Source organism: Callorhinus ursinus, unplaced genomic scaffold, assembly GCF_003265705.2.
Source record: "Callorhinus ursinus isolate GAN/ISIS: 27379988/994484 unplaced genomic scaffold, GSC_fseal_2.0 scaffold21, whole genome shotgun sequence".
In the NCBI taxonomy this organism is placed as follows: domain Eukaryota; kingdom Metazoa; phylum Chordata; class Mammalia; order Carnivora; family Otariidae; genus Callorhinus; species Callorhinus ursinus.
In genome coordinates this window covers 10,154,331-10,176,409 of record NW_027397083.1, presented here as the reverse complement: position 1 = coordinate 10,176,409, position 22,079 = coordinate 10,154,331, and the positions used below count along the sequence as shown (strand labels likewise).

Genomic DNA, 22,079 nt, shown 5'->3' with positions numbered 1-22,079 from the left:
GGAGCCTTCACTCTAGGTGGGGAAACAAATAATAGGCACACAGACCAACCACCCGTACAAAGCAGTAAATAGGAAATGAAAACAATATGGTATAGCTAAGAAATACACACTGAAATTGAGAGAAGAGCTGCGAGAGACAGAGAGAGAGAGGCCCTCTGGAACAGAGCCAGATTGCAGGGTCTGGCATTTATTTTACAAGTGAGGGTTTGCTAGGAAGAGAACAGCAATGTCTTTGGAAGATAAATAACTGGTGATAAAGGTGGATGGGGAGGAGAAGGGCAAATCAGGGCATGATTATAGTTATCTGGGACTGAGAAGTGCTAAAAGCCTGAGTTAGGGTTGGAAAGGGGCATATTCTAGAGACCACATGAGGCAAGTACCGCTTTGTCTCGCCAGCCCCAAGGGATGGAAAGGAGTGTTCAGATATCATCAAATAGCGAAAGGCACCAAGCCTCTTCTGTTTGTTTTTAAAAAGTATTAGATTTGGGGATAAGAAGCCACAACTGATATTAAAGTCACTTCATATTATTTAAACAGCAGATAGTGGGTCAAACATACAGTGGGCAACAAGGAGAATAATTCTCAGATGTCCAACCATGCCCTGAAGCCACAGCCTACTGCCCTGTAGGTTGTTCTTTCTCTCCTACCTTGAATCATAGAGAAAGATGAATGGCACATGGCTCCAAGAGGCCTCTCAGGAGTCAGGTGGGAATTCAGAACGTGAAGATAAACTGGTGGGGATTATGTGCATGTGTGTGTGTGTGTGTGTGTGCGTGCACAGACGGGTGCACACACGTGCACATAGTGAGCAAAGGTTTGTGTCCGTAAATCCCACCACTGCAGTGTGTGCGTCTGCTTTCTGTGCTGAGGTAGTGTCAGTCTCAACAGCAGAATAAAGTGTGATAGAGTGAGTGAGTAAGGAAACTGGTTTGGGGCATTGCCTCCTAACTGTCCCAATGACTGGATAAGCTGAGGACAGCAATTTTGTTTAGTAGCTCCTTGGGATGGGCAGCAAAAACAGTGTCCCAGAGCTATCTCCCCTTCAGCGTCTCCCACCTACCATGCTGTTTTGAGAGAGTCAAGAGTCTTAGGGACTCTGGAGGAAAGGGCCCAATCTCCCCTTTATACATATGGAGGAGGATGTCTTCTGATGGTTACAAATGAGACAAGAAATACGTACCATGGCCGTACGCAGCTAGGTACGTGACTAGTGGTATCATCCCATCTTCAGGGAGAAGGCCCGCCAACCGCTAGTACCTGCTGAGATATTCAAAGTTGCCGGGGACCACTGGGGTAGGAAATGTTTCCTCACTCTTCCCAACATCAGACAAACAACAAGGCCTTCTAAAACACCCATGTGGTTTACTTGAGGTGATCTCAAATCATTGATATATTTAAAACAAAAGGTGCAGGAAAAGTTTTACTTTCAAAAATCCAGAGTCATGGCTTGGCAGGGCTGACCAGAATTTCAAAGCGGAGCTGTCATTTATTAGCTCTGTGACATGGGTATGTCAACTGAACCTATCCAAACTTCTCTTTACTCATATCTTAAAAAAAAAAAAAAAAAGTACTTATTTACTTATGGATTCCATGTCATCACAAAGGTGAAGCATTTGGAGCAGGGCCTATACATAGCAATAGGTCAATAAATGTCACCTTTATTGGCACATTTGTATTCTTCTTATTAATATTATTATTATTGTGGTTTTGTTAAGGATACAATGAGATAAAATATGAAAATAATCCACTACAATTTCTACCATATAAATGGCAGTCAATAAACTGGTATCTACTTCACTGTTGTAAATTTCTTTTTTTTTTTTTTTTTTTAAGATTTTATTTATTTGCCAGAGAGAGAGAGGCAGGCAGAGGAGAAGCAGGCTCCTCACTGAGCAGGGAGCCTGATGCGGGACTCAATCCCAGGACCCTGGTTCATGACCTGAGCTGAAGGCAGACACTCAACCAACTGAGCCACCCAGGTGCCCCTTCACTGTTGTCAATTTCTAGGCACAACCTACTCTACCAGCACTTTGCTCTCCAACAGTTCTTATGAGAATCATTTAGACTTGCTTGGATTCTCAATTCAGAGCATGCCACTATGTAAGTATGAATAAAGTGTCCATAGTATGTACAGTACAGTACACACAGAGTGAAGACTACAAAAGAGAAAGTTTCCAGTCCTTGAACTTGATGAGCTATCATATGCTTTGAATAGATGGTATTAACAAATATTTGTATCAAAAGCCCAGATCAGCATTTCTTCTCCTCGCTATTAAGGAGCAAAGGACCTTGTGCCATATTACCTGGATTACTGTCTTTGGGTAGGCAGAATGGAGAGTTCAGGGATGGACTATGTCACTACTGAGCTCTTTGCAGTGACAAATTAGATGAAATCAAAGCTGGATAGAAGCACAGCCTTGGCTGGTGCAGGTGACCAGGATCATGGGTGTTTGAGGCAGTTTAAAGAACCTCTACCAATGACTTGCTACTGCCTGAAGAGGATTCTTTTGTTTTTGCCTCTGTTTCTACACTTCCAGGAAAGCATGTGAACTCCCATTCAAAACCAAGAACCTGTTCCTAACACATGAAAGGAGTAATGCAAAAATAGCATGAAGGCAGATGAAGTTGTTCCTCTGAAAAATTGATAGCTACAGCCAGATGATTTTCAGGAAGAACAAAACTCCTTAGGTCGTTATTAAAACTGCAATACCTATAAACAATGTAGTATCACAGAGAAGCATGAACAAAATTAACCCTTGTGGCAAGTTACAATGTGAAATATAACAACTCATTCTTCCCACTTTCCACCATTGGACCTATGGTATTTATCTGTGATTATCTCTCTAGCACCTAATTCCCCTTGTCTGTTGATAGCTTCTGAATTCCATTTGCATATGTATTTGACTGTCAGCTCCATTCCCTTGAAGCCAGTGATGGGTCAATGAGTGGGCATAGAACCTAAGCTAGTCCAGTCAGCTTAGATCTCAGGATGTCTTAAGGAAATTGTGCAACCAAAGTGTGAATCTTTATTTGGTGGATGAGTTCGGGAATGCAAAACAATGCTCTAAGGGTGAAAATGGCCCATGGAAGAAGGCTGAACTATGAGAAATACAGAGAAAACAGATCAGGAGTACCTATGACATTATTAGTATCTGGACCAAACCATATCTGAACTTGATGTACTGTAGGACTTTTCAAGTGTATATGCCAATAAATACTCTTATTTTTGCTTAACTTAGCTCGCATTATTTCTTCTTATTTCCAATCTAAGGCATCATAACTGACACAAAGCCCAAGAGATCAATCCCACAAAAACAAACAAAAAAATCCTAATATGGATGGATGAAAATCATCTATCCAGAACGAATGCAACAGAAGTTAATTTCAATCATTCTATCTATTCTGCTTTCCAAACTGAGTTATACCAAAAATATCAGAAACTTCACCATTTCAAATTCAGAAACTCATCTTCAAAAACTACTTTTCCTTTTTCATTAAACAATCTGCCCTTAATTATTTTTAATATTGTTCTGCCTGAGGCATGTGCCTTATGACTATTTCATAATATTGTTATGTGAAAATAACTCTCATATTTTCACAAATAATGGGTTGAAGTTTCTCATTGCAAATGTTCTGCTTTGAGTTTGGCATACATTATTTCAAGTATAATTCACAAGTTTGTACTATATTTATTCCCATGTCACAGATGAGAAAGTTGAGTTTCAAGAGAGTAAGTAAATTACCAAAAGTCCCAGATCTAAGAAGTAAGAGGGCTCAATTTGATTTGGCTTCCACATCTATGCTTTTATATCAACCACCTTGTAGAATCATCAGATGTTCTAGATAAGAGATATTCAGAGTGCGTAACACTTAGTTAGCACTCAGCATATGGAAGCTCTGAGGGCTACGAATGGGGCTATGCATTGGGAGATAAAATTTGATTCTAAAACCTCTAGTAGATGAATCTGAGAAAAAGCAAAAAGTACCTCTGTATGCAATAACACAAAGGGCTCTGATAACTTATTTGGCTCTGAACTACCCATCTTCTGTTTCAGGTGGGCATCGGGGTGTATTTGCAGGAAAGCCTATCAAACAGCTCTGATGCCATTCCTGGAGAAAAGAGAGGGAATTTCTGGGCGCCGGTCAGCACTGCAGCCTCAAACCCAACCGTGAGGCTCAAATCCTTCATATTTCCTCTCTGCAAACACCTATGGGATGTGTTGCGCCTCATCCCTGGCCAGACGGAGAGGCCCAGAGGCGCCTTACAATGAACAGTAGACAGAGAGTGATGGGACTGGAGCCTTTAACACAGACAGAGCCTCTGTCCCTTCTTGGCTGCAGCAGGGATGGACCTGAAGTGATGGCGCTGTGCCGGCAAAGCACTTTGGCACATGCCGGGATATGAAAGGCTCTAATGAGACCCATTTCACAATTCACTGGCCACGTGCATTAAGCAGGCAAGGATTTCTTCCTCACATCCCTGCAGTATATCCTATGGCCCAGGTCTGTAGGCGAAAGGTTCCCCCACCACCCACGAAACCAGATCTCTCACCATTCCCCCCACTTCTCTTTCTTTGGCAGTAAAAGAAGCTAAAGGAGAGCGAGCAGCCTCGCTTTAAAGAGACAGGAGGCATTTCCAATTGCAGATCTCTCCTGGGGTCTACAGGAACCTTCCAGAGACCTGCAATGCATGCTAATCCTTCCCACTGGTTAAGAGAGTGGGCTCCTTCATAGTAAAGTCATTGTTCTTTCTAATTGTCAGAGACTGCTGCTCTGCACTTGCCTGGAGCGATCCAATTAACATATCACCACAACACCAACCATTATAATATGTTCTATGTCCTACCAACAGGGAAAGCCCTAACCCTGCTTCCATCCACAGCTTCCGTCTAATTAGGTCTTTAATGCATAAACAGACGGGGGAAAACAGAAACCCGGATAGAAGGCTGTATGTTTGACTCCCTTTCTGCCTAAAAGCGACCTCGTGGAGTTGGAATATTTTTGCTGTTAATGGAGAAGAGTTGAGAAAGTGAGAACAAAAGAAAGGACGGGCGGGAGGAGGGAGAGGTGGAGGAGATAAGGACCAAGGATGGAGGAGATAGGGAGGGATGAAGGGAGGAGAGGAAAGGCTGTTTGCTGCTTTGGGGAATCGAAAAACATGTAACTTCTGCTGGAGACTATCACCATGGCAACGTTCAAACAATACAGAGAAAGCCTTCATAGTTGCATTCTTGCCTTCCTGAACGCCACTGTGTAGATGTTAACTCTTTTAGGGTGGCTTCTGACGTTCTGCCTTTTTAGTTCCAGCAAAGCAGAGTCCCCTGGCTTCGTCCCCATCGTGCACTTGAATTCATTCACCCACACACATGCTCTGGTCCCTGTCCAGGTGAGTCTCTCCAGAGATCAGCCAACTAAACTCTCAGCATTCTCTCTGCTTAGAGCAGAACAGCCAGGCTCAGGGGAATCTCAAGCAATCTCTCCGGCTACTTCCTTCCCCCGTCCCACCCACCCACCTCCTTTTCACCTGAGGTTGTAAAATCAGCACAATCTGAGCTCTGGCTCAGATTCAGCTGTAAACCATTCCATTGTAAATCATTTCATTTTAAACCATTCGTGTCTACATTTTCAAATGCCATGCAGCTTTTTTAACCACCTCCCTCCCCATACTTAGTTACTGAAGTCCTCACCATCAAATCATTGGTTCAAGAAAATCTGTCTATTGTCCTGAGAATAGTACTACATTTCTTAGACTCCAAAACCCTACAAAAGGATATGTATTAATACATATCAATGTATGGATGGATACAATCAATGGATACAACAGGCTATGTATTAAAACATCACAAATCAATCAATCAACTTGTTCTAAGGCAGGACCGCATCACAATTACAGATGATTTTAATAATCAGAGGACAGTATTGGTCATAAGAAAAAGACCTTACTGTTTTTTAATCTACGAAACCCATCGCCATCCCAGACATCCACCTTAACAACAAATAAGGAAATACAATGAAATGGCTAAATTCTCCCACTTTCCAGACAGTGACTTGGCCAAAATTGATTGGATAAAACAAACAAATGGGGGCGCCTGGGTGGCTCAGATCATGATCCCAGGGTCCTGGGATCGAGTCCCGCATCAGGCTCCCTGCTCCTTGGGAGCCTGCTTCTCCCTCTGCTTCTCTCTCTCTCTCTCCTCCTCTGTCTCTCATGAATGGATAAATAAAATCTTAAAAAAAAACAAAAACAAAAACAAAAAAAAAACAAATGGACCCCTCTAAGAAAACTGTTGTCTCAGCAGTTTATAATCTGGCAAGAACCAGAGGCCAAATATAGCACTTGCTCCTCTAAAGAAACCTTTCCTTGCACATCACTCCACCTCCCCCCTCACCACATACACCAGAACCTGATGCTTTATCACAAAGGGTGTAGCTAATAGAGAATATTGCTTTGGAAATTCTGGGACCCAAATGTTGAGAGGATTTAAACGGATAGCTAGATTTAAAAAGCACTGCAAAGCACTACAATTAATGCTCTCTTATTTACTATTATTAGAGATTAACAATAGTAATCTCTAAACTGGGGTGGGGGGGGAATCTAAGACTAGAAGAAAAACTAAAAAAAAAAAGACTAAAGGTAAACGAAGTGTTCTAATTCAACATATTCAAGCCATTTATTTCCATTCAAAGATTGAAGAATAAAATAAAACCATAATTAGTGTCTTACCATTTAACACTTAAAAAAATTTTTTTTTAAAAATCTAATCCAGTGTCTTCTGCTGTTTCCTATGAGAGAAAGGAGGCAGTGTCCATGAAGCATGATGCCAGAGCATCTCCTGAAATGAAACAGGCTCCCTAAAATCAGCTGTTCACATGTTGTAAAAAGTGACTACAACTCACCCAATTTTTCAATCCAGGCATTTTTACTAAAGAGACCATCTTTTATTTCTTCCACTGCATGAGTCCATCTTTGGGCAATATTCAAAATTAAAAGGCATAGTCTCTTTCCAATAGTCATTCATGAGTAAAAAGGCCCATTTCACGTAACTCTGCAGCTTGTGTGGTGTCTGACTTCAAGGCGTACCTTCCTTTTTGTAAGTAATATTCTTTGTGAACAATGCCATCCAGGAGTCTGCGTTGCAAAGCCTGCAGTGAGCCTACGATTAGCAGCTATAAATTAGAGCCTAAATTTCATGCTAAAAATATATTTATAGAACTTTTTTCAAAACTGGTATCCTCAAAGACAGCTATTACCAATATTTCAAAAGCTGATTCAAAATCATGCCTGTACTCAAATAATTGCATACGGTAATTAAAACTCCTTTTCTTTTGGTTCAGTTTATATCAGGTCATGGCAAAAATGTTTATGTGGGTTATTTCGAGAGTGGTGATTGGCAAGGATATGTTTCAATTAGGAAAAATGGAGAAACAAATGGCAAGGTATTTATTGGTCAAAGTAGTTCTGAAACACTGGGTCCCTAAAAAGGAAAAAAAAATAATAAAATGTATCCTAATGGTGAAAATATTGGAAAATAATGGCCTTACACCAACAACCAAATTAAAGGAAACTCTTCACCTTAAAGATGTGTTAGATCAGTCCACATAGTTATTGGCACTACCAAACTGAGAACTCCTGTGCAATACGTTAGTTAGATATGGGATATGACAAGTTAAGATGAGATCCATATCTTAAAAAAAAGTCACCATCTAGTAGGTTTTAGTCAAGTAAACAGTTGTTATAACAGTGATAAAAGCTACTGGGGCACCTGGGTGGCTCAGTCATTAAGTGACTGTCTTTAGCTTGGGTCATGATCCCAGAGCCCCGGGATCGAGCCCCACATCTGGCTTCCTGCTCAGCGGGGAGTCTGCTTCTCCCTCTGCCCCTTACCCCACTCGTGCTCTCTCTCTTTCTCAAATAAATAAATAAACAAACAAATAAATAAATAAAATCTTAAAAAAAAAGCTATTACAGATCTATGAACAAAATGCTGATGTAAAGAGGAGAGGGGGAACTCACGGGGTCTGGGGAAGCTGGGAAATGTTTTTCCAGAGGCAGTAACTTGCTCTGAGACTTGAAGTATGGGTATATCCTAGAAACACGGATTAGGTCTCACAGTGTGAGCCAAAACTAGCCTAGAGTATTTCTAGAGGAAAAAAACTATTCAGTATGGCAGGCAGGCAAGAGAGGCATGAATAGGCTGGCCAGACTGTATTATCAAGAGTTGAATTTTGATTTTATTCTATAAATACATTTATAGAATATAGACGGGGATGTCCAGCTTTATTTCTTAGGATAATCCTTTTAAAGGAAGAATGAATAATGGACTATACTGGAGAAAAGTTGGCATCATCAGAAGACATCTAGGAGAGAAACAATGGAATCTGAACTGAGTTTAAGACGGAGAATAGATTGATGAGTGATTTGATGAGTCACGGGATATGAGGGAAGTGAAAGAGATACTGATATCATTTGAAACTGAAAATATATAGGCTTCTGGGGGGCAGAAAATCAGTTACAGTTGGCGTATTAAGTTTGTAAGGTCCACAGGAGACCCGGATATGTGAGGAGGGGCTTGCTGGCAATGGAGATTTACTAGCCACAAGGTGGTTGAGGCCAAGGATTCCAGTGTCATCTCTCAAAATAAGCCCAGTTGACATGTCTTAAGAATGCAGAGAGAGAGAGCAGAATAAACTCAAAGGGGGAAGCCTTCAATATTTAAGGAGAGAACAGGAGGACTGGAGGAGGAAAAAGTGAAGTGAAATTAATAAAGGAAGGGACAGTGAGCAGCACCTTAATCCTCTGGAAGGGTTTCAGAAAGCCAGAGGCCACACTGGTATCAAGTGCTGCAGACGGATTAAGCGTGATGAGACCCGAGATCAGGCATTAGGTGCCCACCCTTAGGAGCGCCTCTGGTTCATATGACATTGTAACTAATAAACACCAAACACTATTAGCGTTGACCCTATTTCTCATACAACTTTGAATTTCCAGATGATCTCACAGCATTTTGTAAAGCTTTTCTGCTAGCACGTTGAGTGAGTTAGCGCAATTCTCCCCCAGTGTTTCTTAGTTGTCCCCTTCTCACTTAGGGGCACACCTGGATATAGTTGAAGACCATGAAGATATGCAACGTATATGCGACCTAAGCATCTCAGTATAACTTTTGTTCCAAGAAATAGGGAAAGGGGAGACTGTAGCCATCTTAATCTCAAAATATTCAGACTGATTACTAGGCTAGATGATGGTGAACTGGAGTGTTTATTTGTTACCAAGTGAACAAGTTTGAATTTACTGATTCTCATCTCAGGTTCTAAAGTCAGAAGAAATGTAGCTTCTACTTCTAGGTCCACTGATTTGTTGCTATATGACCTTGGACAAATTACTTAGGCTCTTTTTGTTTCAGTTCCCTAGGTGAGAATTAAGCAGAAAAATACATAATTTTGACATCATGCCTGGTACATACCAAATGCTCAATAAATAAATAGTAGTTACTATTGTTATTAAGAAATTATACCCACAACTTCCTTAAGTGTTAAAAGCTTCCATAAGCATAGAAATCTGCCATCAGCTCATGCCAAAGTTGAAATAAGTTAATTAATCTAACACACGTTTTTCATCCTTTTAGACTTCATTATAAATATGATTGACACTGGAAAACACTATCAAAAATAATATTGCCAACTTTGATAGTGAAATTGGCAAAAAATTCATTTACATACTCAGTATAAATATAAAGCAAAACACTCACAAGACTTTCAGTTAAATGTTCCCATTTCTGTGAAAAATAACCAAGGATTTTAATGAAAAAAAAGTGAGCTAGCATTTATTGTATACTGATCATGTGCCAAACATGTATACATCTCAGTGCTCCCAAAATAACCGCATAAAAAATTATTTCCATTTTTATAGTTGAGGAAACGGAGACATTGCTAGATTAATTGCTACTTAGGATCCACTAGCTAACAGGTGTGAAAGTTAGCGTGCTATGTTTGTCTATTTCAAATCGCTTTATATTTCCCCTACACACACTAGAGATTTCCTTCCCCTTTTTACCCTACATATCTGCCATGGTAACAGTGATTCTGCTTTTCTCCCAGAATACTATACTCCACATTTTAACAACTAGTATCCTGAGATCAGGGATTAATATTTTCAGTTCCTAGGAATCCTGAATCCCTAGGTAGTCAATCATGAATTCAGCATCCTAAAAGCTTGAAGGCATCTTAGTTTTTACCTTTATTTAATAGAGGAGAATATGAGCCTGACCTAAGAGAGGTAAAATGACTTATACAAATTGTTACAGTGTGTTACTGGTAACATCAAGAGTAGGAAAAAAACACCCTAGCACCTAACTTTCAGACCTCAGCCTTTGCAACATAAGGAAGCCACTCAATAAGGGCTTAATATCTGTACACACACACACACACACACACACACACACAGAGTCAGTACCCGTTGATGGGTATTTTTCATTGAACCTCTACAGAGTCCTGAAAGCCACGTTTCTTACATGTATGTGTGTTCCTGCAGGAAGGTGCAAACATGCAGATATACGTGCATTTGAGTTTTTTGAAGGGGATGTCTCAAACTAAATTCAATTAGTCAATCAAAGAATATTTACTGCATGTACACTGTCAAAAACTCTCCTGAGGTGCTGAGAACATGCCAGAGAACAAATAAAATCCTTGCCATCAGAGAGTGTGACAAGCACACTGTCTCAGCCACAAGATTTGCCCAACCAAATTTCAACTGTCAAATTTACATTTCTCCAGAGAAATCATTTTGAAGAAAAGTAAGATGCAAGAGACTCTTGATGCCTTTGGAGAGTCTTCCAAAACACCATTTATAAATCATTATTTTTTTGTATTTGTATTATAAAGTAATCTAAAGAAAGTTTACATGGACAGAGTATATTTTCCACAATTCACAAAGCATGTTTCAATCTTTCCTGAAGGAATAGCATTCACTAAAGCATATCCAAATATGTTTTAAAAGTGTAGGATCTTACCAAAATATAACAAATGAGCAAAAGCGGGGTGGGGGGAGAGAGAGAGACAGACCAAGAAACAGACTCTTAAATATAGAGAACAAACTGATGATTACCAGAGGGGGGTTGGGGTGGGGAGACGGATGAAATAGGTGATCCGGATTAAGGAGGGCCCTTGTCATGATGAGCACCTGGTGATTAAAAACTAAAAAAAAAAAAAAAAAAAAGTATAGGATCTTACCAAAACTGATTGTACCTATTTGTGTTACTCCAACCTCATTAATACATTTCTCCTTTTTAAAATCTATACCAACATGAATTTAGATAAACTGCTTCCTTTAACCAGACCATATCAGTTTATTTTTTATTTGCAAATTACGCATTACTTAAACTAAAATCACAGATGCTCAATTTAAATGTGCATTTATTGAATGCCTACTGTGCATAACATAGGCAATCTGATTGCATTCTCATGGCACTCAGTTCTATCTGGTTGTTATCGCCCCTATTTTACAGATGAGCAAACAGACTCAGAGAGGTTAAATAGTGCATGTAACACACGTGACACAGTGGAAAGCTGAATATTCATATCCACTTATGGTGCCAGTGTCCAAGTTTACCAAATTTCTTAGTCACCTTTAAGGAGCACACAAAACAGTAAAATTTATGAAATGGTAAGAACTTCCATAGATGATTTCCATCTCATCTTAAGATCAGTGAAAATGATTAGCTTTAGAATGCTTTTCCAAAACGAACACAGATTTCAAATTGTTTTCCTAATTGAAAAGCCACAGTATAAAATTCCAATGGGCAATCCCTCAGCCTGTCTTGTTATCATCCACAGATATATCAAGAATAACAATAATTAAAACAGTAGGACTCTTTTTCCCTCTAAGGGAGAACAGGTCTCCGGAAACATATTGAGGAAATGGGTAGAACACAGGGTTGCTGTTTTAGACAATGAAATTAGGAGCAATGACCATGACCGGCTGCCTCAGAAAACCCCTGGCAAGTTGGTGTTGGGAGATTAGCACATGCAAACTATAAGACAAGTATGTCTACATGAAATCTTGATTTCATAGACTCTATCAAGACTTTATCCTATCACAAAAGAGGTTTAACAAACATAGGATTCCTTATATCTAGGAAGCCTATGCATCCAAATTGTGGACTTGGGGGCCTTAATATTAGTAACGGAATTTTACACTATCTACTTTAAATTATATAATTGCCTAGAAATCTGCCTCTATTTTGAGCATTCCAGAGCCAGACACTGTAACAGACAGCTAAAATTATACATTTAATATATAAGAGCTATCATATGCAACTTTTCGACCCATAGTACACACAATAGCATTATTTTTCCCCAAAGTCTCTCTCAAGTGTTATTTTTGCTGAGATTTATATTTCTATACTTTAAGGAGAAAATCTTGATTTTTCGGCTTCTGGTGGAAGCAGTATTTCCTATCTAAAATGATATATTGCAGCCAATCTGTCCTGATAAGACATCAAAAGAAGAATCTGGCAACTCCTGTGAGATCAGTTGCACATTCCCTAGTTTTTGAGTGTAGCCACTAGAACTGGTAAAGTGCTCAGCCAGCCTGTATTAATTCCCAGGAAGTTAATCCAAATTAATCCAAGAACAATCATAACAAACAGGCCTCCTTAGAGGGCCTATTATGCCTGGGGCTTTGCATAACATTACTTATAATTCAAAAACCATTCTAATTTGTTGACATTATCATTCCCATTATACAGATGAGAAGATTGAGGGTCATAGAAATTAAAGTTATTGCCCAAAGGGCACAGCAATTAAATCAGAGCGGGAAGATACTTGAAAAAGTAACTTCAGAACTTGGAAAACCCAGCAGCTTTCTGGGCCTATGGCCCTCCGCAGAATCCGAGTATTCAACTACCTACTCACAAATGTCACTCAAAGGACACCAACCTTGTCCCTGAAATAAGCTGAAATGAGGTAACTTTCCTGGTCTTGCATGGTCAAAATTCTTTCATCCGTCCATGAGCAAGTTGCTTAGAATACCGGGCCAACCCTGAGTGCCAAACAAAAGGAGCTAAACCCCAAGCTGGGCAATGCCTCCCTAACTGTAGTGGAAGTGATTCACCAGTATGAAAAATGATGCCATCCTTAGATGCTCCATTATCTCCAGATCTGAAGAACATGTTTAAATGGAGGTGAGTGGGAGGACACATTTCAGCCCACAACTTTAAACATATCTCCACCCTCTTTCTCTCTCCTTCTCTCTCTATCCCCCACCCCCACCCCCACCCGCTTCCCTTCTTCCTTCTCTTTCTCAGAAAAGTTTGCATGTGTGCAAGCATGGAGGGTACGGCGGGGGGTGGTGGTGGTGCTGACAATGTTTAGGAGAGGAATGTATTTTGAGGTCTAACTGGAGTAGCAGTGAAGACATTTTGAATTCAAAAAGGAAAAAAAGAAAGAACGAAAGAACGAACGAACGAACGAACGAACGAAAGAAAGATCTCCACGGATTAACAGAAGCCAGACTGACTGCAAGGCTGGGGGGTTTCCCACGTGATGTCCAGAGCTAAGCAGTAAAAACAAAGTACTTTTTTCTCCTCTTTTGTCACTTGTGCTAAGTTGCAACGTAACAGGAACCTGAGATAACTTGAATCAATCTATTATCTCAAGCAGTGACTTAACTGTGGTCATGTAAAAACAAAATAAAGAAGCAAACAAACAAACAACCTGCAAGGAATTCTAAGATATGCAGAAGGCTACAAGGAGCTCAGGGGAGGAAAAAAAAAAATCCTGCATGATTATTTTCATAGGTTGATAAATGTATTGCCTGATCTGTGTCCCAACAGGAAACATGTGCCCAGAAAAATAAATTGAAGTGCTCAGCTGTAGGCTAGTTTAGTTAAGGAGTAATGAAAAGGATAAGAATAGATGATGTGAGCATAAAAACAGACTCAGAGGCTTTTAGCAAGGGTGTTTCTGGTTTCTATTATCACCTCCCTAATATAAATCTAACTCCACGGTTCTTAATGACTCTCCAGGGACCACAACTCACCAGATTAAATGTGCCCAACACCGAAGAGGGACCCAGGAGATTTCGCCCTCTTATCTCCTTTGGGATATACCAGAGTTGGGGATCTTTTTTAAAAATATTTTTTAGTAGTACTAAAACTAGGGTTATCTGAGCTCTGCTATTAAAAAAACCAAAAAAACAAAAGTCTTAGAAAGGATATGAATCTTGTAGATGGGCTACTCCTGAGGTCCAGAGTGGTCAGAGTTTATGTCAAGCTCTCAGGACAGGTTCCTTCCTTGACCCTTCTAGGTAAAAATGGCAGCCGTGGGGACAGAAGTAGCCATGCTATGTAGGGTTGATTCTTGTCCAGCTTGGACCCCAGACTGACTTTTGTTTGCTGTTTAAAGACTCGTGTGAGTTACCTGTCTCCTAAGGTTTGGCCATTAAGCAGAGTTATAGCTTCTCTAGGCCTCGGTTTCCTTTTTTTATTGGCATTAGATCTCTGAGGAGTCTTCTGGCTCTAAAGTCATATGAGTCTATGATTCTGATAGAAGGCCCCAGAGAGGAATATCGAAGGATGAAGAGGAAGAGTTCTGTTAAAAGAAAAAAAAAAAAAAAGCCAGCTCCATGACCCTGGAAGTGATGGGGGAGGAAGGAGATGGAAAGAGGGGTGATCCTACAGGCCCCCAGGCTCTCTGAGCATTTTCAACCCTCTCTTATTGATCTTTAGTGGCCTCTCCCTCCCAAGACAAAACTGACACATGAGAAACACCAGTGCTCAACACACAGACCTTTTCTTCAGCTCCTTATCTAAGTTACCACAGGACACCAGATTTCTGCCTTTTTCTCAAGAGTCCTGTTTTGGTGATGTTGGGAAGATTTCTGGCAAAACCCAAGTCAACCGCCCAAGCCACCTTCAATTTCTGGACAGCCCTTCTGTTATCCAAAGTGGTTAGTTTGAAGGGGGTGGGGTCAAAAAGAAGTGGGTCCTCCTTCCCATTCTTAGCACAGGGGAGAACCTAGGTAATCTGAAGGCCACATTTGAGCATGTGTATACAAGGAGATGGGGGAAAGTGCAGCCACCACTTCCTGCCCCGTGCCCACTCTCCCTCCCTCCACCCATCCTCCAGAAGCCATCCTTCATCTGCTTGGTTTATTATATTTTTGTGTTAATACATTCTGTTGATCTGCAATGTCAGGTTGGATAATGAAATTTAAATTGGGTCCCTTCGATTTCCAGTGGCTAAACATTTGTGCATCTAACTCCAAGGCTGCCATGCAACTTAAACGCATTCCAGGGTGTCAGTCACACAGCACAGGCACCCCACACTGCAGCGGCTTTCTTGGGGAGATTTATTTTTTTTTTCCTAGTGCACATTTGCAAAGGCATTTGCCCAGGATGCAGACAACCTGCATCATTATAGCAAACCAGCTTATTGGTGAGCACAACCTGATGGAACAGAAGCCTGGGTCACCCTCTCCCTATTTTCTGGCCCCCAACAGCCAGGTCTTTACAAATCCCACCGAAGGGGGTGCAGGGATCAAGGAACCAGGAATGCTAAATTAATGTGTATTTTCTCCATCAATAAAAAAAGAAAATAAGGATCACTCACTGTATTTCAGACAGGTCACAGCAACATCCAGATGGAAATCCAGGTGGTTAAGAACAAGCGAAAACGCATGATCTTGACACCAAAAAGAAAAAAAAAAAAAAAAGGTGTGGGGGGAGGTTGATGAAGAAAAATCCAACTGCAATTATCCATCAATTTTAGTCAACATGGGCACAAATCCAACTGTGCTCTCTGCTGGTTTCTCTCCCCCAATCAATGCCTCATTCTGCCGCGGTCAACTTTTCTTCTCCGAAATTTCTTTGCAGATGTATTATTAATTCCCTCTCCTCTTGTAGGAAATTCAAAAAGAAAAGAAAACACCACCATAGCAGGTCTTTACTTTCCTAAAAAAAAAAAAAAAAAAAAAAAAAAAGCCCCAAACTTTCAATTCCAAAAATATCTCCTTGGCTTACTTTCTCCTTTATAGAGAAAAAGGAACATACTTTTTCTTTGTGGATCCTCCGTTCTCCATTTCCAATCATCCTTTTTTGGGGGGGGGCAGCTGTTTTATTATTATTTATTTATGTCAGAACACACCGAGCCCCGTGGGTCTGACACGGGTTTATCTAATTTTTCAAGGCTCCCTGTGTGCACACATACACATTTGTGTTAAGATCCAGGTCTCACAAGAAAAAGCTTCCTTCTTCGTTTTCTCTTGCACAATCAGTTTATCCACTGCGTTCGGTTCCAAGAGAGAGCTGCGTCCCGCATCCTTCATTTTTGCAAGGCACCCAACCGCCGCCGCCACAAAAAAAGTCTCCGTTTACATCGTTGATTCCTAACCCCTAGCTCCCCCTTCGAAGAATTTGGGGATCAACTCCCCCCACTCGCCAGCCTTCCGGCTGGCCCCTTCTCCAAATATCTGATTAGATTTCTCATCACAACCCAGTGCGCAATTGGATTTTTGATTTCAGCCACCCGGCCAGCCACCTTCCCCTCTCCCTCCAAACTCCCTGTTATATCCTGTCTCCTTCCCTCCACCGCCTCTGCAATTTCATAATCTCACGTTAAATGGAGTGCGGGGGGCGGGGGCGGGGGCGGGGGCGGGGGTAGTGGAGGAAAATTTCAAGGCTCCGTCAGCTGTCAAGAAGAAACCCATTCCTCTCCGCCCCCCCGCTACTTTTTTTCTTCTTCTTTTTTTTAAGGCTCGGGGTGGCTTTCGTTTCCTCTGTCCCCGCCCCCACCCCCGGCAACGGGTCCAGATCTTCCAGGTGTTGCAGAACTCCGCGATCAGGGCCGGGATCACGGGGGAGACGCGTGACGCGGTCCCTCGCCGGTGGCCCCTGCCAGCCCCGGGGTCCCCTTCTCCTCCATCAGCGGGCAGCGCATCCGAGGGCGCCGCGGCGGAAGAAGTTCAAACTGGGCTTTTTATTTCAAATGGGGAAGGCGAAGTGAGGGGACCGACGGGGTGTTAGGCAAATTTAAAAATCATAATAAGGAAAGAAAAAAGGAAAACAGAAAATGGAACGAGGGAGGTTGAACATTAAAAAAAAAAAAAAAAAATCCCTAATCGCTGGCTCCTCTCATCCTTCCCGAGTGAAACTGATGAAACTGCAGCTTTGATCTCATTTCCAGCTGCGTCGGGTGCATTTTGGAGCCACAAGTTGGCCTCTCTTCGCGCAGACCTTCTCGACTCCGGCTGGTCCTCGGCGAGGAGACGCGTTCTCGGGAGCGCAGCTGCTCCGCGCCGTCCTTAGCGCCATCGCCCTGGCTCGCGGCTCCCTGCGCGGCAGAAACCCGGGTCCCCTTCCATCCACTTCGGCTTGAACTCTCTTCCTCTCCCGCCTGCTCCTCTCCCGCCCCCCCCCCACCCCGCCCGCTCTCCCCGCTCTCCCCGGATAAATAAATGCGCTCCTTGTGCCGGTGGCACCTCCTGCCGCTCTAGGCTTTCTCTCAGCCAATGCCGCGTCCCGACGTTTTGGGTCCTAGTCCCCAAATCTCCTCTCGGACTGCAGTCCCCTTCCCTCCTCTGCCCCTCTTTCTCTCCCCTTTTCCTTTCCCTTTCTCTGCTTGTGATCAGTAAAATACAATTACCCAATTACCTCCCATCATCTTAGCACTGATTGGTCAATTGCATTAACACTTGAAGTCGAGGACGAGGGGGTTGGAGCCTCTGCGGTGTGGCACCGCTGCCACCTGGAGGGCAGAGCCAGAACAGCTGCGTTTCAAAGCAACACCTAATGCTCGGAGGTTAGTACTAGGCAAAGAAACTCAGGGATTGTGTGGCAGAAGTTATTTATTTATTTTTTCTTTCTAAAAGCCTGCCTGTTTTCCTCCTGAAAGCCAGGAGTTGGAGCTACAAAGGGGAAGACACTGAAATCAAATCACCACGAGGATTCAGAAATAGCACTAAACACACAAAGCTGTTGCTTTCAGAGAGCTGGACAAGAGACTCTCCTCTCCCTAGCCAAGCAGGCAAGTCATAAGGTAAGGATTAAGACGGTAGTATTACCCAGGATAGGCTGATCAGAAGGAATCTAGGAGTAACTGAAAAGCTGCAAGGAAGGGAGACTGGTCCAGGAGGATAATCTCAACATGCGAAAGCACTGTATAGGCGGGATAGGAGCCTTCAGCCTACGCAGTGTTGCAGTAAATTGGCCTGTTCAGTTTGTACAAGACATCCAGGACAGCTTGACAACTCAATTCCAACATCCTTCCTCCTGGTTGTGGGCTTTTCCGTCAACACATGTTAAGGGGTCCCAGTGGGGGGGGGCGGGGCAAGAGGCACATTTCAACTTCACAGAGTGTTCTTAGAAAGAGGGAGGGGCCCACGAAACATTAGTACTACATTCATGTTGGTTTCTTTCTCCACCACATACTTGTCAATAAAGAAGTTCAGACGTTGGAGGAGATGGGCAAGTATGTATCTGCATTAGGCTCCCTAATTAATGATCTTTGTGCTGATTTTCTTTATTTTTGAGAGATCAGAATATGTAATTGGCTTAAAAACAGTTTTAAACAAAGTGAGTTAATCATAATGAGAAATGTCATTAGACAAAAAGGAGATTTTTACTAAGAGAACATCAGAGGCATATCCAAGTTCACACCAAATGTTCTTTTTTTCTTTCTTGTTCCCTTTATAGTACATGGATATTTTCTCACTTAGCATTAGAAAATTTAAAAAAGAATTACATCTATAGATTTATTTGGGTACTAAGCGCATGCCCTCATATGTATCTTAAATGTCAGCATCTGCAAGGGGAAAGCCTTTCTTTACACATGGATTGTGATTTATTATAATTTCCCCATCTTTTTGGAGAGCTTTGGTGTAGTTATGAATTGCATCAACATGTGAATTTGTTGAGGTGTAATGGCATTGCTTCTATTTTTAAATAAATGCTGTATTGATTGACTTAAAACATTAGTGGGCAGTTGACTATAACTTTGTCTTTTGAAGCTCTCACCCTTATATAGCCAATAACAGTTTATCAACTAATAAGCCATTAAAAAGTACACTTACTAGTTGCTCTAGGTAGCTTCAAAGGAGTCTACCCTCTGGTTCTGAAGTAAACTAGAAGCCATTTGAAATGCAAATTTTCTTTTTAGAGACTTTGACAGCAAGGGAAAGGCCAATGATTTGTTTTTCAAGGCTGATTATTAGCTACCTACCAGACATCTTTAAAACCTTTCAGAATGAATTAATCTATCAAACAAAGCAGCAGGGAAGGATCAGTGCTATTTAGCCAAAAGGAAAAAAGGAAAGTCTTCCCATTCCTGTTTAGCTTCTCATTCGGCAGCTACAATTTCTTTTTCCACGTCAGCTACCCATTCACACTATAATGACCTTGCACTAGTCACTTGGTTTTCATTTTTTGATTCAGACTCGAACCAGTGATTATTGGGCATCCATATGGCATGCTCTTTTGCTAACTTCTCGTAATAATCACTTTATTTAAAATTCAGAACAACCCCTTGGGGAGATTTTTAAAGATGGGGAAAGTGATGCGAAAGCCACATACTTGGTAAATGACACAGACAAGTTTTGAACCCAGATTTACTCAATACCAATTCTCCCATTTTTGCTACTACTTCTGGGTAGTATGGGGGAATACATCTAAGATGGTCACAGGCGTGCAGGCTATGGGCATCCATATGGCATGCTCTTTTGCTAACTTCTTGTAATAATCACTTTATTTAAAATTCAGAACAACCCCTTGGGAGATTTTTAAAGATGGGGAAAGTGATGCGAAAGCCACATACTTGGTAAATGACACAGACAAGTTTTGAACCCAGAGTTACTCAATACTAATTCTCCCATTTTTATTACTACTTCTGGGTAGTATGGGGGAATACATCTAAGGTGGTAACAGGCGTGCAGGCTCTGAATCCTGGGAGGTGAATGTGTCACCCTGTGGGGAAATGGAATTGCCACATTTGTCGCTGAAGGATCTTACTCAAAGAGAACTGAAATAATCAGTAAACAAGCTAACTGTCATACAAACGCACATGCAAACTAAATTGTTATTAAATCATGATATAAATGTAGATATTTATTCAGTAGAAGTTGCCAGGTATTGTCAACAATGACAGGGTAAATGTTCAAGTAAAATTCTTGATAAAAGCTCTTTTAGGGGAAATGATTACCCATTGAGCAATGGAATCGGTAACTTTGTCACAGTTCCAGTTAGCCCATCTGAGTGACCAAAAGCTTGGACAGGACAGATGCCATTAAAATGAGATGCCCCAGGGGAAGAGGAACATGGTGTTAATGAGGCAGGTTTGTCTAAGGACATACAGAATTCTGTGTTTGTTCTCCATTCCTGATTTGTAGGCATTGGTTGGTGAAACAAAACTATCATGTTATTTCACTGTGTGTTGGTGACTTTACCTGGTGTAATCTTCAGCAAACAGCAGAGGACAGCATCTTTTAACCAGAAATACAAAATAGCAAATAGAAGGAATTCAGTAACTTTGCTTAAACATTGAGAAAATGTGGATGTTTATTAATTTGATTTAACAGGCTTTAAGCTGCTCTATTTAAGCACAATACATACTTATGATTTGGGTCTTTATGTTACAAATTTTGGGAATAGATAGCCCCTTTTCACTTCCAATTCTATTAAACAGGGCCAGAATATCCTGTGATAATCTTATGAAGTTTGCCTCTATTGTCACACATAATGACATGTGAATTAACATCTTTAGACCAACTTCTTTTGAAAACTAAAGATAAAATTCCATATTTAGTGGGAACTTACTACATGTGTTACGCTAGACAAAATGTGATGTTAGACAAGAATGCTGTATTTCAGAACTGCAAGATATCCTAATAGTCATCTATTCTTTGTTCCTTGAAATACAGATGAAGATACTAAAGTCCAAGTAGATTTGCAGGTTTCTGTTTCTACAGTGACTACCCCTCCACCCAGCTCCCACCCCATATGGTCTACTTTTCAATGCTTTCATACTTATTATTTTTTTTAGCAATAACTGGCATTCAATGATAGTTTATGAGTGTCAAGTTCAAAGTATGTTCTAAGTATGTTTCAGATGTCAACTCATGCAATCCCCTCAACCATTTGATGAAGTAGGTATAATTAATTCCCATCCCATCATATAGATAATGAAAGTAGAGTTGAGGTTAAATAAAGGCACCCAGCCAGGAAGTGAGGTAGGCAATGTTTTTAATTCAGGTTATTTTGCTTCAGAGATCATGGTTATAACAGATACTTCCTATTATTACTTATGGCACTGGATGGAAATGATTTGTTCATGTCTGTATTCTCCCCCTAATATATGACTGACTGATTTAATGAGAGCAGGGTTTTTTTTTTTTATTTCTAATATGGTGCACATAGTTGAATGAGTAAATGTCTTAGATTATGACATTAGGAAATGGAAGCATATATGTCTTTGGCTCTTCCTGGATATTCTTTTCACTATGGTACACAAAATATTACAAAGATGAGGTACTTACTGCAATTACTAAACAGAAAAATGAATAAAATAATTTAATAAGAGAATTATAACTTTTGTATCAGCTAGCTGTTGCAGCATAATTAACCATCCTCAAACCTGGTAGCTGAAATCAGCAATCATTTATTATTTCTCCTGAGTCTGTAGGTCAGTCAGAGATTGGTTAAGTAGTTCTTCTGATCATGGCTGGGTTCACTGTTAGCTGATTTAAAATGGACTCAGCTAGGGTCACTGGGGCAACTCAGCTCCACTCCATATCTCTCTCTCTCTTCATCAACTTGGCCTAAGCAAATTTCTTGGCAATAGCAGAAGTTCAAGAGAAGAAGCAGAAAGACATGAGTATGTTCTCATGCTTCTGTATGAATCAAATTTGCTGACTTTCTGTTGGTTAAAGCAAATCACTTGGTTGAGCCCATTGTCAAGGAATGGAACAGGTCATCCTACCCCTCATGGAAGGCCACTCTAAAGTTACATGACAAAAGAGAGTGAAGAATCAGGGTGATCACTGCAATGAACCCCAACTTCTAACCCTTACAAATAACAAATTCCCTTAATAGTTG

The 22,079-nt window shown here is 41.0% G+C and overlaps 1 protein-coding gene across 12 annotated transcripts in view; it reads right to left on the bottom strand.

The window, feature by feature from the left end:
• LRRC4C (leucine rich repeat containing 4C) overlaps positions 1–22,079 on the bottom strand; it is a 1,189,131-nt gene that overhangs the window by 147,925 nt on the left and 1,019,127 nt on the right. For 7 of the 12 annotated variants that reach the window (XM_073904735.1, XM_073904732.1, XM_073904738.1 and 4 more), the window contains exon 1: positions 15,607–17,366. The exons of the other annotated variants lie outside the window; for them this stretch is intronic. The gene's annotated coding sequence lies outside the window, so the exon portion shown is untranslated. Of the gene's footprint in view, positions 1–15,606; positions 17,367–22,079 lie in introns of those variants that run through there. 12 annotated transcript variants of the gene reach the window in all.